Raw genomic sequence first — 17,646 nt, 5'->3', positions numbered from 1 at the left:
TATTAACAGGTATTTAATTTAATAAAGGTAATAATATGCAACAATACAATAATTCAGTTCAGTTCAGTTGCTCAGTCATGTTCGACTCTTTGCAATCCCATTACTGCAGCACGCCAGGCCTCCCTGTCCATCACCAACTCCCGGAGTCTACACAAACTCATGTCCATTGATTCGGTGATGCCATCCAACCATCTCATCCTCTGTCGTCCCCTTCTCCTCCTGCCCCCAATCCCTCCCAGCATCAGGGTCTTTTCAAATGAGTCAGTCCTTCGCATCAGGTGGCCAAAATACTGGAGTTTCAGCTTCAACATCAGTCCTTCCAATGAACACCTAGGACTGATCTCCTTTTGGATGGACTGGTTGGATCTTCTTGCAGTCCAAGGGACTCTCAAGAGTCTTCTCCAACACCACAGTTCAAAAGCATCAATTCTTCAGTGCTCAGTTTTCTTTAGAGTCCAACTCTCACATCCATCTATGACTACTGGAAAAACCATAGCCTTGACTAGATGGACCTTTGTTGGCAAAATAATGTCTCTGCTTTTTAATATGCTGTCTAGGTTGGTCATACTTTCCTTCCAAGGAGTAAGTGTCTTTTAATTTCATGGCTGCAATCACCATCTGCAGTGATATTGGAGCCCAGAAAAATAAAGTCTGAAACTGTTTCCACTGTTTCCCCATCTATTTGCCATGAAGTCATGGCACCAGATGCCATGATCTTAGTTTTCTGAATGTTGAGCTTTAAGTCAATTTTTTCACACTCCTCTTTCACTTTCATCAAGAGGCTCTTTAGCTCTTCTTCACTTTCTGCCATAAGGGTGGTGTCATCTGCATATCTGAGGTTATTGATATTTCTCCCAGCAATCTTGATTGCAGCTTGTGCTTCATCCAACCCAGTGTTGCTCATGATGTACCCTGCATATAAGTTAAACAAGCAGGGTGACAATATACAGCCTTGACGTACTCCTTTTCCTATTTGGAACCAGTCTGTTGTTCCGTGTCCAGTTCTAAATGTTGCTTCCTGACGTGCATACAGATTTCTCAAGAGGCAGGTCAGGTGGTCTGGGATTCCCATCTCTTTCAGAATTTTCTGAAATTTTCTGATCTGCACAGTCAAAGGCTTTGGCCTAGTCAATAAAGCAGAAATAGATATTTTTCTGGAACTCTCTTGCTTTTTCCATGATCCAGCAGATGTTGGCAATTTGTTCTCTGGTTCCTCTGCCTTTTCTAAAACAAGCTTGAACATCTGGAAGTTCACAGTTTATGTATTGCTGAAGCCTGGCTTGGAGAATTATATATAACTTTTGTGTATACATTATTTTTGAGTATCAAAAATCCAGGGATAAAAATACAACTCTGCTCTTAAACTATTCCTTCTGTTCATGAAGAAACTTTATATCTTGAAGTGGTTGGATCAATTCCCCTGGGACACCCACAATGCCTGTGTTCCTCCTCTAGGAAGACTTTTGAAGTCTGAGGATGTAAGAAAAAGAAAAAAAAGTTGCTCTGGTTGCTGCTGGAATAGGACCAATAAAACTCTCCTAATGCACTCTGTGCCCAGGGTACTTTCCAATACTTCCCTACTCTTTCTACAATAGCCATCACCACTAAAAGGTTTTAATGTTTCATTAAAAATGGATTCATTCCTGTGACCCAGAGCCAATGTAAATTGTAATAAATGTTTATGATATTTCCTTGAATTCAATACATCTCTGAATCTTAATCTTCTGCTATCCAGTTGTTCAATTGCCTGGAGGGCTGAGAGGAGCTACTCCACGTTTAAGGTCAGGAAGGGCAGCCGTGAGGAGATACCCCTTGTCCAAGGTAAGAGAAACCCAAGTAAGATGGTAGGTGTTGCAAGAGGGCATCAGAGGGCAGACACACTGAAACCATAATCACAGAAAACTAGCCAATCTGATCACATGGACCACACCCTAACTCAATGAAACTAAGCCATGCCATGTGGGGCCACCCAAGACCGACGGGTCATGGTGGAGAGGTCTGACAGAATGTGCTCCACTGGAGAAGGAAGGGCAAACCACTTCAGTATTCTGCCTTAAGAACCCCATGAACAATATGAAAAGGCAAAATGATAGGATACTGAAAAAGGAACTCCCCAGGTCGGTAGGTGCCCAATATGCTACTGGAGATTAGTGCAGAAATAACTCCAGAAAGAATGAAGGGATGGAGCCAAAGCAAAAATAGTACCCAGTTGTGGATGTGACTGGTGATAGAAGCAAAGTCTGATGCTAGAAAGAGCAATATTGCAAAGGAACCTGGAATGTTAGGTCCATGAATCAAGGCAAATTGGAAGTGGTCAAACAGGAGATGGCAAGAGTGAACATTGACATTCTAGGAATCAGTGAATTAAAATGGACTGGAAAGGGTGAATTTAACTCAGATGACCATTATATCTACTACTGTGGGCAGGAATCCCTTAGAAGAAATGGAGTAACCATCATGGTCAACAAAAGAGTCCGAAATGCAGTATTTGGATGCAATCTCAAAAACGACAGAATGATCTCTGTTCATTTTCAAGGCAAACTATTCAATATCACGGTGATCCAAGCCTATGCTCTGACCAGGAATGCTGAAAGAAGCTGAAGTTGAACGGTTCTATGAAGACCTACAAGACCTTTTGGAACTAACACCCAAAAAAGATGTCCTTTTCATTATAGGGGACTGGAATGCAAAAGTAGGAAGTCAAGAAACACCTGGAGTAACAGGCAAATTTGTCCTTGGAGTACAGAATGAAGCAGGGCAAAGGCTAGAAGAATTTTGCCAAGAGAACACACTGGTCATAGAAAACACCCTCTTTCAACAACACAAGAGAAGACTACAAATGGACGTCCCAGATTGTCAATACCGAAATCAGATTGATTATATTCTTTGCAGCCAAAGATGGAGATGCTCTATACAGTCAGCAAAAACAAGACCAGGAGCTGACTGTGGCTCAGATCATGAACTTCTTATTGCCAAATTCAGACTTAAACTGAAGAGAGTAGGGAAAACCACTAGACCATTCAGGTATGACCTAAATCAAATCCCTTATGATTATACTGTGGAAGTGAGAAATAGATTTAAGGGACTAGATCTGATAGATAGAGTGCCTGATGAACTATGGATGGAGGTTCATGACATTGTACAGGAGACAGGGATCAAGACCATCCCCATGGAAAAGAAATGCATAAAAGCAAAATTGCTGTTTGAGGAGGCCTTACAAATAGCTGTGAAAAGAAGAGAAGTGAAAAGCAAAGGAGAAAAGGAAAGATATAAACATCTGAATGCAGAGTTCCAAAGAATAGCAAGAAGAGATAAGAAAGACTTCTTCAGCGATCAATGCAAAGAAATAGAGGAAAACAACAGAATGGAAAAGACTAGAGATCTCTTCAAGAAAATTAGAGATACCAAGGGAACATTTCATGCAAAGATGGCCTTGATAAAGGACAGAAATAGTATGGACCTAACAGAAGTAGAAGATATTAAGAAGAGGTGGCAAGAATACAGAAGAACTGTACAAAAAAGAGCTTCATGACCAAGATAATCACGATGGTGTGATCATTCACCTAGAGCCAGGCATCCTGGAATGTGAAGTCAAGTGGGCCTTAGGAAGCAACACTATGAACAAAGCTAGTGAAGGTGATGGAATTCCAGTTGAGCTCTTTCAAATCCTGAAAGATGATGCTGTGAAAGTGCTGCACTCAATAGGCCAGCAAATTTGGAAAATTCAGCAGCGGCCACAGGACTAGAAAAGGTCAGTTTTCATTCCAATCCAAAAGAAAGGCAATGCCAAAGAATGCTCAAACTACTGCACAATTGCACTCATCTCACATGCTAGTATGGAGAAGGCAATGGCACCCCACTCCAGTATTCTTGCCCGGAAAATCCCATGGATGGAGGAGGCTGGTGGGCTGTAGTCCATGGGGTCCCACAGATTCAGACTGAAGTGACTTAGCATATGCTAGTAAAGTAATGCTCAAAATTCTCCAAGCCAGGCTTCAGCAATACATAAACTGTGAACATCCAGATGTTCAAGCTGGTTTTAGAAAAGGCAGAGGAACCAGAGATCAAATTGCCAACATCCGTTGGATCATCGAAAAAGCAAGAGAGTTCCAGAAAAACATCTATTTCTGCTTTTTTAACTATGCAAAAGCCCTTGACTGTGTGCATCGCAATAAACTGTAGAAAATTCTGAAAGAGATGGGAATCCCAGACCACCTGACCTGCCTCTTGAGAAACCTATATGCAGGTCAGGAAGCAACAGTTAGAACTGGATGTGGAACAACAGACTGGTTCCAAATAGGAAAAGGAGTACGTCAAGGCTATATATTGTCACTCTGCTTATTTAACTTATATGCAGAGTACATCATGAGAAATGCTGGGCTGGAAGAAGCACAAGCTGGAATCAAGATTGCTGGGAGAAATATCAATAACCTCAGATATGCAGATGACACCACCCTTATGGCAGAAAGTGAAGAGGAACTAAAGAACCTCTTGATGAAAGTGAAAGAGGAAAGTGAAAAAGTTGGCTTAAAGCTCAACATTCAGAAAACTAAGATCATGGCATCTGATCCCACCACTTCATGGGAAATAGATGGGGAAATAGTGGAAAAAGTGTCAGACTTTATTTTTCTGGGCTCCAAAATCACTGCAGATGGTGACTGCAGCCATGTAATTAAAAGACGCTTACTCCTTGGAAGGAAAGTTATGATCAACCTATATACCATATTAAGAAGCAGAGACATTACTTTGCCAACAAAGGTCTCTCTAGTCAAGGTTGTTGTTTTTCCAGTAGTCATGTATGGATGTGATAGTTGGAATGTGAAGAAAGCTGAGCACCGAAGAATTGATGCTTTTGAACTGTGGTGTTGAGGAAGACTCTTGAGAGTCCCTTGGACTGCAAGGAGATCCAACCAGTCCGTCCTAAAGGAGACCAGTCCTGGGTATTCCTTGGAAGGACTGATGCTGAGGCTGAAACTCCAATACTTTAGCCACCTCATGCGAAGAGTTGACTCATTGGAAAAGACCCTGATGCTGGGAGGGATTGGGGGCAGGAGGAGAAGGGGATGACAGAAGATGAGATGGCTGAATGGCATCACGAACTCGATGCACACGAATTTGGGTGCACTCCGGGAGTTGGTGATGGACAGGGAGGCTAGGCGTGCTGCATGCTTGCAAAGAGTCGGACATGGCTGAGCAAGTGAACTGAACTGAACTGAACTGCAGCACCTAAGAAGCATTAGGTGATATGAATAAGGATGTAAGTAGCACACCTGTCTATCTATGCCCCTTGTCTCGCACCCTTGGCCCTAGGACAAGATAAATCTCACAATGCAGGCATTCTTTCCCTCAGGATGTGTGCAACTGACAGCAGATGTATTATTAGTGAATTATTGATTTGTCTGTGCTGTATCCCTATCAATGCTTCAGGGAAAGTCCCTGAGTCCCATCCTGGGTCATCATCCAAACAAAGAATTTGTCAACCATGGCAGTCCTAGCTCAGGACAAGGACAAGTCTAGATGCTCTCTAGGCTTAGTTCTGCTCATCACCAAGGTCCCTTCCTCCGTCCTACCCCACCCTTCACCCCAGGACCAGCTCTTATTGTTTTCTCTCACCAAGAAAATCACAACCATTCTCTCATTAGCCCACTCAAGAAACCAGATGACTAATGGTTAATACAATTGCTTTATCTTAGAAAAAGAAAAATGAGCAGCTCTTTGTAATGAAAATGCTTCTGTGAATGCATCTTATGAACATATACAATGTTGCTTCTTTTTGCACATTTAAAAATAAAACCTGATATATCTAAATATAAACATTCAAGATGGTGGCAGTGAAGGAAGGGTGCATCTTTTTAAACCAGACTGCTTTGATTCCATCTTGGGTTTGCAAGTTACTGAACCTCTGGGCGTCAGTTTCCTTAGTTGTTAAAAGAGGAAAGTAAGAGTTCTACTCAAGAGAGTTGTCATGAAAAATTTGTTGTTGTTCTTTAGTTGCTAAGTTGTGTCTGACTGTTTGAGACCCTGTGGACTATAGTCCTCCAGGCTCCTCTGTCCATGGGATTTCCCAGGCAAGAGTACTGGAGTGGGTTGCCATTTCCTTCTCCAGGTGATTTTGCTAATCCAAGGATTGAACCTTGGTCTCCTGAATTGTAGGCAGATACTTTACTGCTGAGGCACCAGGGAAGTCTTCATGGAGAATAGAAGAGTTAGTCTATTTACGAGGTATTCTGCAAAACGTGGGTGGTCAAGTGACCCAGGCTTAGCCAATCAGAGCCATTTCTTAGGGATTTATAGATATTTGTCTCTTTTCCTCAGAAATAACTACATCTGCATGATATGAAAAGACCGGCTGAGAGCTGGGACCTGGGACCCTTGGCTGCAATGCTCACATCTGGACAAACATTCCTGGAGCAACAAAAATACCAAGAAACCATAAGGCATGAGAAATAAGTGTGCACATGCAGTTAGGGCAAATTATGGACAAGATATTAAAAAGGCCAGAAACCCAACTGCCACTTCTAAAGAGCTGGGAACAAAAGTGGGGGTCAGGAACAAAAGCAGGGTATTCCACATGCCACCTGCACTCAACACCAACTCGGGGTGGGCAAACCACCCAAGCCACCCCTCTGGCCCAACCCCTGGACAGAGCCCTAAGTTCACCCCATATACGGAACCACCTTGCCCTCCCCGCTCAGGGAGCCAGCAAGCGAAACTTATTTGTTTTCGTGTCCCCTTGCTGCAGTAGAAGCCCCAGTAAAGTCCTTGTGTAAATTTCTTGTCTGGCCTCTTATTTTTTATTGAGTAAGGAAGGCCAGTACTTTGGCTAACTGATGTGAAGGGCCGACTCATTGGATAAGATCCTGAAGAGGGCAAGAGATTGAGGGCAGGAGGAGGGGACATCGGAGGATGAGATGGTTGGATGGCGTCGCCAACTCAGTGGATGTGAGTTGGATGTGAGCACACTGCGGAGATAGTGAAGGATACGTGTGCAGAAGCCTGGTGTGCTGCAATCCATGGGGTTGAAGAGTCAGACACGACTTAGGGACTGACCCACAAGGAAGGCCAAGAACCCTGGTTGGTAACTATAAGACAGGAGTGATTTTGGCCATGTTGTTTCCTGATGGAAGAAGGCTGTCTGAAGTAGAAACTGTAACAAGAAAGGGAGAGAACGTTTGAGTCATTGAATTTAAACCTACCCTTGTTCTCTCCAGGCCTGAGTCAAAAAAACGATACCTATTCTGTGCCAGGCCCAATTCCAAACACTTGACAAGAGTCAGCTCAGCAATCCCAGCACTCCAGAAGGGTACTGCCTGCGTACTCCACGTTAGACATAAGAAGATTCACCCAGAGTCGCAGAAGGCACGATCTAGGATTTCAGCCTGGCAGTCAGGTTTCAGAGTCGGCCCCACATTTAGGTCCTTGTGTGGGACCGGCCTGTGACGTGGCCTGTGGAGCAACATCTTGGCTCTGCACGCTACGCGCTAATAGCACAGCTTCCCCTCAGATGAGACGACCGAACGCATCTCCACACACAGCCGAACGTCCCTGGAGGGGAGGGACAAACTGCCCTAGTCAAGAACCACTGCTGTCGCTCCGGCCGCCCAAGAACACATTTTGAATTGCTCTGAGTCACCAGATCCTGTGTTAGCCACAAACTCAGAGTCACCCAATCTGTGTGCCAAGTACGAACAGCCCAACGTCCCTCAAACCTGGGCCAGCCGCAATGCGTTGCCACCGAGACCCTGTGCCGTCTAAGACCTCACATCACCTACCAGTCTGTGTCTCCAAAGACTTGCTGTCACCCACGGCCCTGTCACTGAGGTCTGTGTAGCCCATTTCCTAGTGGTGTCTATGCCCCTCTGTCAACCCACCAGGGTTTCAGGGAGTCGGGGCCACAGAGCTCTTCACAAAGACAAGGCACGAAATACACGTGGAGTCGGGGAGACCAAAGCACAGAGGCACCACACAAGGCAAGGTGGGCAGAGGAGTCCCAGAAGCAGAGAGATTCACAGAGAGGGCCAGAGAGAAGCCTGACCCCCACGGGGCCACAGCTGGTTAGGCTACATGGGTCACTGGAGACCTATCAAGGTCCTCCCGTGCTCACCTCTGGATTAGCCTTAGGGGTGGAGAGGCTCGAGTTCCGAGGTAAGGAGCTTAGACCCAGCGTGACAGCTCATCGGCTGCACAAGGCCTCTGTCTAGGTCACTGAGCCCTGAGCAGCCCCCACCTCACACAGTCACTCCTCTACTTCTCCCATCAGGTACTCAGTTGACAAGGTCCTGTCCGTAATACGGCTCAGCCCACAGCGGCAGAGGCAAGGGGTCAGCCCCTCCCTGCCTCCCTTCCCACTCTCCCACCAGAATGCCCGATGTTCACCAGCATCCAGAGTGCTGGGGTGGGGCGGGCCTGGACAGAGAGCCTGAATTTCCCCTTGGACTGTGTTGGCAAGGACCTGGCTGAGACCACAGAAACCTCTTTCCCTGAGTTGAGAGGCACGGAGGGAGTGGATGGTCCCTGCTGGTCTGGATCTCCCAGTCCTCAGGGCCCCTGAACATGACCATGATGAGAGGAACAGGCCTATGTTTAGAAGCAATATAAGTCTTTAATGCAGCCCCACCACACTCCCATCCTGTCTGGCCTGGTTGCTATGGTGATGGCCAGTTGCTCCAGAGGCGGCTGCTGGTCCTTGAAGTGGGAGTGGTGGGGCTATGGATCCTGAGCTGAAGAGGGCTGGGGTGAGAGGTCAGCACTGTCTGGGAACATTCCTGGCTGTGGCTGGGGGCCGACAGCCCAAGGTTCCTCTCCATGCTTGCTTCTCTCGGCTCACACTCCATCTCTACCCACTCCCCTCACCCTCCAGCCCCCACTTCTGCTGCTGCTGCCTAAAAGGTGCCATCCTGGAGTCTGAACCCACCCAGATCTCAACTCCAGGAGTGAGGTTCTGGTATGATGGTGGATCACAGGGCCCAGGTATATAGGATGCAGTGAGGAGCTCAAGCATGTTGCCCCATGTAAGGGCTCAGAGAGGCCATTGCAGAGAATGTGGGGGTGAGGTGGGGGTGAAGGCTCGGCATAAAGCTTCTGGAAACAGTCCAGGCAAGACATCATCAGCAGGGCTCAGACATGCTCTCAGCATGGGGGGGTCTCACCGGCCAGGACCCAAACATCCTCAGTGCTCGGGTGTGGATCTGTGCTCATGTCTCCCTTCAGTGGTAATTTATTACTAAGAACAATTGTTGAAGTACCAAAATTCAGCTGGGAAACTTTTTGAATGTGTGAATTAAAAGGGTTTTCAAGTCATTTCCATTCCTAGAGGGTTCTCCTAAGCTTTCTGAGGTTGAGTTTTCATACCTCTAAAAGGAGAATCATTGTTTCTAGCCTGTAGAATCATTGTGAGGATTAAATGAGAAAAGAAATATAAAGTTAACACAGTCCTTAACAAATAATCGCTTTTTTAAAAGGGTGTTTAGAAACAGGAGAGACGGGATGAGAAGGAGCGTCAGTAATTACAGACAGCCCAGCCAGAAAACTGGCCAATGTCAGCGCTCCTGGAGGCAGGAGCTACTGAGGGATCAATTTTTCTTCTCATGAAGGAAGACCAGGCTGTACAGGGAGAAGGTGACAAGGTGAACATTCCACAAGGGAGAGACAATGCCAGCAGGCACACCGTGAAAATACTGAAAATCTGTGACTTCTTTGCTTTGTGATGGAAGCAGTAAAAGAAGCTTATTCTCTTATACATTAATAATGACAAGAAAAAATAAAATCCCCTTTAAAAAAAAGATATAATTAACATATAACACTGTGTACATTTAAGGGGACTACATATTAATTTGATACATCTATATATTGCAATGTGATAGCCATTGTAGCATTAACTATTGCCTCTATTGTTTTACATAACCATTATTATAGGGACAAATTAGATCTAGTTTCTTAGCAAGTTTTTAAAGACAGTTTTGTCTTTTTTAAAGTAAAACTCTAATTCAATGGTTCTCAAACTTTTTCATCTTAGGAACCTTTACACTTAAAAGTAATGGAGGACCTTCACTGTATAGCACCTTAAAGGTGCGTGGCTCAGATGGTAAAGAATCTGCCTGCAATGGAAGAAACCCAGGTTCAGTCCCTGGGTCTGGAAGATCCCCTGGAGGAGGGGCATGGGAACCCACTTCAGTATTCTTGCCTGGAGAATCCCATGGACAGAGGAGCCTAGAGGGCTACAGTTGAAAAAAATTCACAAAAGAGGCAGACATGACTGAGCCACTAAAGAACAAGAACTATATATAGTCTTTTAGCTTGCTGTGGCTATTCCTCGTTGGTACTACACCAAAACTCGACAGGTGTCATTTCTTAAACGTTAGTGACAGTGTGGAATCTGAAACTATATCAGTGAACCAATTATACTCTATTAAAATCCATTGGTCTGTCTTGCTTTTAAATGGTTCTTTTATCCATGCATGTTTCTGGAACTCGTACCCTGGTCATTCGGAAAATATTGGTTCACTGAGTTAGTTATCAGATCTTCCAAATGTTGACACATCGCACATAGACAATAACCAACAACCAACCAACCAAAAAAACAAAAATCCAAACAAACAAAAAAGCCTGTACATTCATTAATGTCATTACCAATCTCATGAAACTTGGGACGCTTTCAAACTCATGGTAGCAGATGGAAGTTTTCCAAACTCGAGATTTAATAAAATTTATAATTTTGTTGCTTTATCAATGGCAAAATCGGCCTTTTCTTCTTTTTTGGTGCTGAGCTGGCACAGTGACAGACAAAAAGAGAGAGACTGAGACTGCTGGTGCAGTTGCGAGCCACGCCTTGGTTCCTATTTGGGTACCAGCAGTTCTATCCGCTGCTGCTCTGTGTCATCAGTGCAAATATCAACCAAGTGAAAATGGCAAAGAACAATTCAGTAGTATTATGAACATCATTTTTGCTTTGTAGATCCCCTGGAAGGGTCTTGGAGACCCCCAGGGATCTGTGAACATACCTGGAGATTGAATAAGAACTGACACTTGAATTCAAATGAAAGAATTAGAATAGCTCTATTTATTTTTTCTTTTTTAAATGATTTTTTAATGGAGTCATCAAAGGTTCATAAAACGCTCTCACAAATATCCTATGGAAAAACTGAAAGCCAATTCCATTGGCAGCACTATTTGTCTTACTTCCTCCAAAGAAAGTGGGGGTGAGGGGAGGATTAAGACCTGGGAGGCCCAAGGGAGTGTATCAGGCACGTGGAGCCACCCATCAAGCGTGTCGTGGTGAGCACACACAGTCCTGGGACCACAAAGGCAAGGGGTGCTGGGAACCCAGGGCCCTCCGTCACTTCCCCACACCCCTCCACAACAGTCACACACACACACACACACACACACACACACAGAGCTGCGCTTTGCCATGGCTAATTTCACACAACACAAATGACCAGTCTAACAAAAATGACCAGTCTAACTATGGTTATACTCACACAATACAATCATACAGTCACGCAAAACGTCTCCATAGTCAAACACCCAACCTCACTGTGCTCAAAACCAAGTCACGCGATTTTGATTTCACAGTTGAAGAATTTCAGTAAGCGCACACCCAAGCATCGCTGCATTCCAATTATCAGTACAGCACATAAAACTTTGACTAGGTCACCACATGACTGTGTGTGTATATGGTTTGCAGGGTGAGAGCATAGGTTTTGGAGACTGGCCAACCTGTGTTCAGGCTCAGGTTCTACCACTTATTAGTTCTTTCCCCTTGGGCAAATTATTTACCTTGCCTAAGCCTCAGTTCTAGATGGGGATAGTTCCTACTTGGAAACATGATGTGAGGAAGGCATAAAGACAGCACTTTTGTCTGGACAGATGTGCCCTAAGGATAGGCTGTAACTGCCATGGATGGATTTTGTCACCAGAGGGCACCAGGGCTCCAAGAAGTCAGTGCAGGGCACTGGAAGAAACTCTGCCAGGAATCCCAGGATTCCTGGGGAGTCTGGAGTCAAATGCAGACTGGGATGGGGTGGGGATGGGGCTGCACAGATTCTGGAAAACCCCGCAAGGCTCAGACCAGTCGGGAGCTGCTCCTGGGCCAGGTAGGGCCCTGGGAGGATCCTGGCCTTCCCTAGGAAGGAGGATGAGCACTTACTAGGTACCAGGCCCTTTTCCCTGCCTACTTCACCCTGTTTAATCCCCACAACAGCACTGGGATTGGTGGCCAGTACTGATAGTTTTCTGTTGAGGAATACCAAGGAAAGGGAGGTTCCGGTTTACCTGGCTATCAAGTGGAAGTCTTGGGATAAGAATGCAGGCAGCCATGGCTGTCTTGGGGACCCCTCCCACCCCTTTTCTGGGGCTCTGCCAGGGCTCCCTGACCCTGGCTGGCTGCCTTGGAGATCTTGAGGCTGGGGCTTCAAGCCTGGTCAGGCCAGGCTGTAACTCAAAGCAATGTCCACCCTTCCCCTACTTCTTTGCCGGGTCTCCCAGCACCCCTCCACCAAGTGCCCAGTGCCACCAGGTCCTACAGTTCCTCCAGAAGTGGCCCACGTCTGGCCTGATCCCTTATCCTACCAAACACACGCCTAAGCACACTCTGTGCCGCCCGACAGAGGCCTTCCTTCTTCGGGCTGATGATGACAAGTGAAACCAGTCAGCACCAGGGGGATCTGACGTGGACCCAGCCCTCCCAGGAAATAGCACTGCACTGGGAGGCTCCTGAGACACGCCTTAGACCACAGTGGGTGGGGCCCGGCCGCTGCCTGTCCTCTTGCTGCCCTGCCCAGGAAGAAGCCAGCCAGCGAGATGTCTGACCCCATCGGTCCTCCCCTCTGTCCTCTGGCCTGATCCCCCACTTCTCCCCACGATGGCTCAGGCTGGCCACGCCCTTCCCATCCTGTGGGCCAGCGGTCTAGGGTGGGGAGCTCACGGTAGGGGTGAATCCATCTCAGCTCTGACCTGAGCTAGGCCCAATCCTGCCTCCCTTGGGGCCTTATTCTGGTTGGAAGAAAAAAGCCGCTTTGGTCTCTGATTCATGGAGACAGACGATTTTTCAAAACAGAATCTTTCTCCTAAGCTTTTTCTCAGGATTCACCTCATTGTGCATCTGCTTGGAGCCCTTTGTAGATCAAAATGGGTAAAATGCACAGATCTATAAGTCTCTGTATATATGCAAATGTACTTTGTGTGATGTCATCAGTCTAGTAAAACCCATGTGGGCAAAATCTCCAACTTTCCCAAATCCCCAGGGAAAATCTATTTCCCCCACCCCATGGGCTAAAGTGTGAGACTGTCTCCCTGTCCCGGGATTCATCCCAAATATACCTTCTCCCTGACTCAGGACTGAGTCCTGAGCACTCCTCCCCTTGCTTCATCCAATCTCAGCCCACTCCCCACCCCCCACTTCACGTGGAGTCCTTAGAGTGGGGTGGCCATGTTGGTTCCAGAAGCTTCACTGACACTCAGTGCTCTCTTCTCAGGGGCCCCCAGCCCCAGTCTACTCCTTCAAGGGGAATGAAGGCCATTGTCCCACCCTCCTATGCTTCCTTGTCCCCACTCCACTCCATGGAGGATCTTTCAGCAGCCTCCATCCTGTCTTCCCTGTGTGGTGGCCCTTTATGACAAGCCCCAGCGGGCAGGAAGGAGGGAGAAACCAGAAAGAGAATTTATGTCCCAGCAGGAGAGGCAGAGGGAGAGAGACTTGGATCACAGGGGCCCAGTCCCTGTGATCTGTGCCCTGCGTGAGTTGGGCACACATGCACACTGAGACCCAGAGCTGCTTCAGTGCACAGTCACTCCCCTCCAAACACAGATTCATCTACACAAATCCACAAGGGCAGGGGCCATGGGAACCACAGATTGCTCAGGAAGAGGACACACACAAGACACCTGCAGTTCCTTCATAGAATACAAATCACAAACCTGCAAGGCTGGGGACAAAGGAAAAACAAAAATAATCTTGCTGATGAGAAGAACGTCTCCAAATCTTCCTGGTTCTGACCAAGCCTCTAAGGTGAATAGGTTGTAAGTTCTGAGTGGTTGGGCCCTGGAGAAGCCTGGTGGAATGGACTGGCACTCCTTGGCAGGAAGTGTCTGTGCCTGATACCTGCTATCTTGCTCAGAGCCTCTGTAAATTAGTAAAGCGGAATCTCACTTGTCAACTGATCTTGTTCAACTTTGGCATGTGTGAGTCAGCTTCTTGGAGGCTGACTATCCCCAGGGAACAAAGAAAACTGGTTTCCTGGGCAGACAACAGTGAGGACAGACTCAGGGTGCAGAGAAGAGACTGGTCCCTTCCTGAGCAGATGCTGGGGCGACAACAGTCCCCTGACGGCCAGTACTAACTGGCCCTTCTCCTTGAAAGCTGGTGGCCTCAAGACAAGCAAATGTGGGAGCCCCTTCCCACCAACTGCCAACCTCTGCTGCTCAGAGGTAGCCCGGAGCAAGGTGTTTTATTTTGTAGGACAGGAAACTGAGGCTCAGCAAAGCTCCCTTTGGCAAAGTCTTCTTCAGCTAGGATTGGAACCTCTGCATGTCTCCCCAGGGTGAGAACAGAGGGCCCAGGTTGGTGTCTGCAGCCCTTGTAATACAACAACCCCTGTGTGTGCTAAGTCATTTCAGTAGTGTCTGACTCTTTGTGACCCTATGGACTGTAGCCCACCAGGCTCCTCTGTCCATGGGATTCTCTAGGCAAGAATACTAGAGCAGATTGCCATGCCCTCTTCCAGGGGATCTTCCCAACCCAAGGATAGAACCTGAGGTAGTGTAGGTGTGACCAAACCAGTGAGAGGGTCGGTGGAGAAAGGACCCCCAAGCCCTCCAGTTCCAAGGAGTAGGGCCCAGGCCTTACCCAGCTGTGTCCACAGTCCCCAGGGGCACTGATCCAAAGGGGATGGAATTTGCTCAGACTTCTCTCTAGGGTGAAGGCAGGTGCAGAAGGCCGGGGCCTGGCAGGCTAACTCCAGTCCCAGTCTCCCAAGTGCCCCAGGCCTTTCTGGCTTCATTCCAGCCTAGCCCAAGGGGAGGACATCTACTTCCTCCAAGGGCCCCAGCTGGAGGGCAGTGAGGATGAGGCCGGGCAGGAGGTTCCTTTGTGAAGCCCACTCCCAGGGGTTCATGGGGCTCAATCCTTGGAAAGCTTGGAGCAACTTGTAAATTTATTCCCTGGGAGGAGGAGCCTGAGAAGTCGGCCGGGGGTGGGGATGAGAATGGGGTGGAGGGGTGGCAGGGGTGGGCAGGGCGGCCAGGGGAGCTGCTGGGAGAGGGGAGGGACTTGGCTAGGTCTCCCAGGCCTTCTCCACTCTCCAAACTTTCACCAAACTCTTGGCCCCCGCCTCCCCGAAACCAAAACACAACAAGGACAGGGCGGACAAGCAGCACCGTGGGGCGGGCAGACTCGCGGAGGCACAGAGCCTCAAGAGGCTGATGCAACTTTCCCTTTAAGAAAGTCACCTGGGCGCACCGCGGTGCGGACCCTGCCCGCCTGGGCCAGGGCCTGCATCAAAGGAAGGGGGCTAAGGGAAGGGCGGGCTGCGGCCGAGCCTCTCTCTATCCGGCCTTCGGTCTGGGTGTTTGGTGGCTCCACGGGGCTGAGCCTCAGGAAAAGCGAGAGAGAGAGCGATCGAGTATGTGTGTGTGATCGTGGATGCATGCGGGCATCTGTGGATCAGGGTGGGTACACGCGTGGGGATATCTGTCTAGCCAGAAAGGCTGGGTAGTTGCCTGTGTCTGGGTGTCACCGCTGTCACCAAGGAGCTGCAGCGGGCGGAATGGCGGCGGCAAGATGGGGGTGGGGGTGGGGGTTGCGGGGGGCTGCTCCTGGAGGAGGGGAGCTGCGTGCCGTTGACGGTTTGGCCCCCAGCGGCGGGCACGTGGCAGTAACTGTAGCGCCGGAACCAGAGCATCCGTTCCGTTCGAGGTTCCAGTTGGGTCTGCGCGCTGGGGCCCTGCAGACGCCCGGAACCACCAGCCGGCCTGCCGCCCTATCTGCCCGCCACTCGCCGGTCGGGTGCTGGTTCCTGCGCGCCCAAAGGTCCTGGGAAGCCGTGCCAGGGAGTCTCGGTGCCCTCGGACCCTTGTCTGTGGCTCCGGCTTTGGGAAGGGGCTACGGCCGCGGTGTTCTCCGGCTGTTGCTCTCCCGGAAGAATCCGCGCCCTCCCCACCCCAACCGTCATTCCAGGTGCGCTTAGGGCGGCCCGGGCAGCAGCAGGTGAGGGTAGGGGCCTAGCAGCCCGGGGCGCCCACCCCCAGCCGGTGCCTCGCACCCCGCAGACAAAGGCCGGTGGGAGCTGACCGCAAGGCTGGGGCGGGGCGGGAGGGAGGCTTTCCCTCACAGCCCAGAGGGGCCCCGAGCCGGCCCAGGGGCGGGGACCTGGGCGCCCAGGTATTTTCGAGGGCAGGGGTCGGGGGCAGGGTCAAGGTCCCCACACCAGCTGAGAGGCCCACACGTGGCGGTTGATAGAACGGCTGCTCCGGACACCTCGCACCCGGTTAAGGCCGGCTGCTCCGGACATCTCGCACCCGGTTAAGGCAAAGGCGCCGGCTTCGAGGAATCGAGGCTCTCCAGGCCATGCTACAGCTTTGAAAGCGACCTAGCCTTTTCCTGCGGTTCAGAGGCCTCTTCTCACCGAACCAGCCGCTTCTTAAAGGAGCCGCGCCCCTTTTCGGGCCAGTTCTCCGCAGGCCACGCCCCCTCTCTGGCCAGTTAAAAGGGCCAAGTCCCCATCTCCCTGACACCTCTCATAAGGCCTAGGTCTGTTTCTTTGCTGAAACAAGCTTGATGCTGCAGCTGCAAGAAGATAAATGTTGGGGGGCCGAAGAGTGGAGGAGAGAAGGGCCTGAGAGGTTAAAGAACCCCAAAGTGAGGGAGTGTCAGAAGATTGGAGGGTAGTGGGTGAGGGGGACTGGTTCCAGGAAGGTACTAATGGGCTACACTGAGCATGCCCAAATGTTTCCAAGCAACTCAAGAAAATGCCCCCTTAACTCGGCCTACACTGTGACTGAGGCTCAGTGCCCAGCTCTGAGGATAGTCCCACATGGCCCACAGGTAGCCATAAGTGGCTGTAGTTAGCTGATTTTGGCTCTAGGCAGAATTAAGGACCCTTTCCCACTTGCCCCTCCCCTCCCTCCATCGCAGTGAATGGGAAATTATGCTTTCTCTTCTATCTTTCTCCTAAACTATGAGGTTCTTGAAGTCAGGGATAAAAACCTTGTCATCTTTCCATCCCCAGTAAAGACTTCAAGGCTTGGCCCAGATGGATCCTTAAAATTGATAGAGCTGACAGTCCTGTTTGGAGGAGAGGAAGACTGAGCAATGAGACAGTAAAGATGGACCAGGTCCTATGACTATCCTCTCACTATCCTCCCTTGGGTGGCTCACAGGCGACTTGAACCCAGCTCACCCAACCTAGCTCATCCCCTCCCTACTCCAAACCTGCAGCATCCCCAGCGTTTCTGTCTCTGGTCTCTGGGATGAGCACTGGCTTCTTCCTATTATACCATTAGAAACCAGAGGCCCCTCCTTATCCCTCACCCCCAAGTCCAATGCATCACCAAGTCCTACCAAAGTTACCTTCTATATTTTTCTCAAATCTGTGCATCTCTCCCCACCCTGTCATCACCTTCCTGAGCTAAGCCCCCTCATTCCTCTCC

General features: G+C 48.9%; 1 protein-coding gene and 1 long non-coding RNA gene across 17 annotated transcripts in view; one reads left to right on the top strand and one right to left on the bottom strand.

Moving 5' to 3' along the window:
- The window catches only part of LOC133259159 (sodium- and chloride-dependent glycine transporter 1-like), a 100,649-nt gene that overhangs the window by 52,180 nt on the left and 30,823 nt on the right, over positions 1 to 17,646 (top strand). For 2 of the 16 annotated variants that reach the window (XM_061436291.1, XM_061436303.1), the window contains exons 1-2: positions 16,086 to 16,174; positions 17,226 to 17,331. The exons of 11 other annotated variants lie outside the window; for them this stretch is intronic. The gene's annotated coding sequence lies outside the window, so the exon portion shown is untranslated. Of the gene's footprint in view, positions 1 to 16,085; positions 16,205 to 17,225; positions 17,332 to 17,646 lie in introns of those variants that run through there. 3 more of the 16 variants (XM_061436292.1, XM_061436293.1, XM_061436294.1) reach the window with 3 other exon arrangements.
- LOC133259163 (uncharacterized) lies at positions 13,875 to 15,801 on the bottom strand. The gene is made up of 2 exons (XR_009740297.1): positions 14,846 to 15,801; positions 13,875 to 14,122 (listed from the first exon to the last, which is right to left on the bottom strand). It is a non-coding gene; the product is annotated as an uncharacterized LOC133259163 (long non-coding RNA).

This window comes from Bos javanicus, chromosome 13 (assembly GCF_032452875.1).
Source record: "Bos javanicus breed banteng chromosome 13, ARS-OSU_banteng_1.0, whole genome shotgun sequence".
Lineage (NCBI taxonomy): Eukaryota > Metazoa > Chordata > Mammalia > Artiodactyla > Bovidae > Bos > Bos javanicus.
Note: the sequence above shows the minus strand (reverse complement) of the source record. Positions and strands in the feature narration are given on the sequence as shown.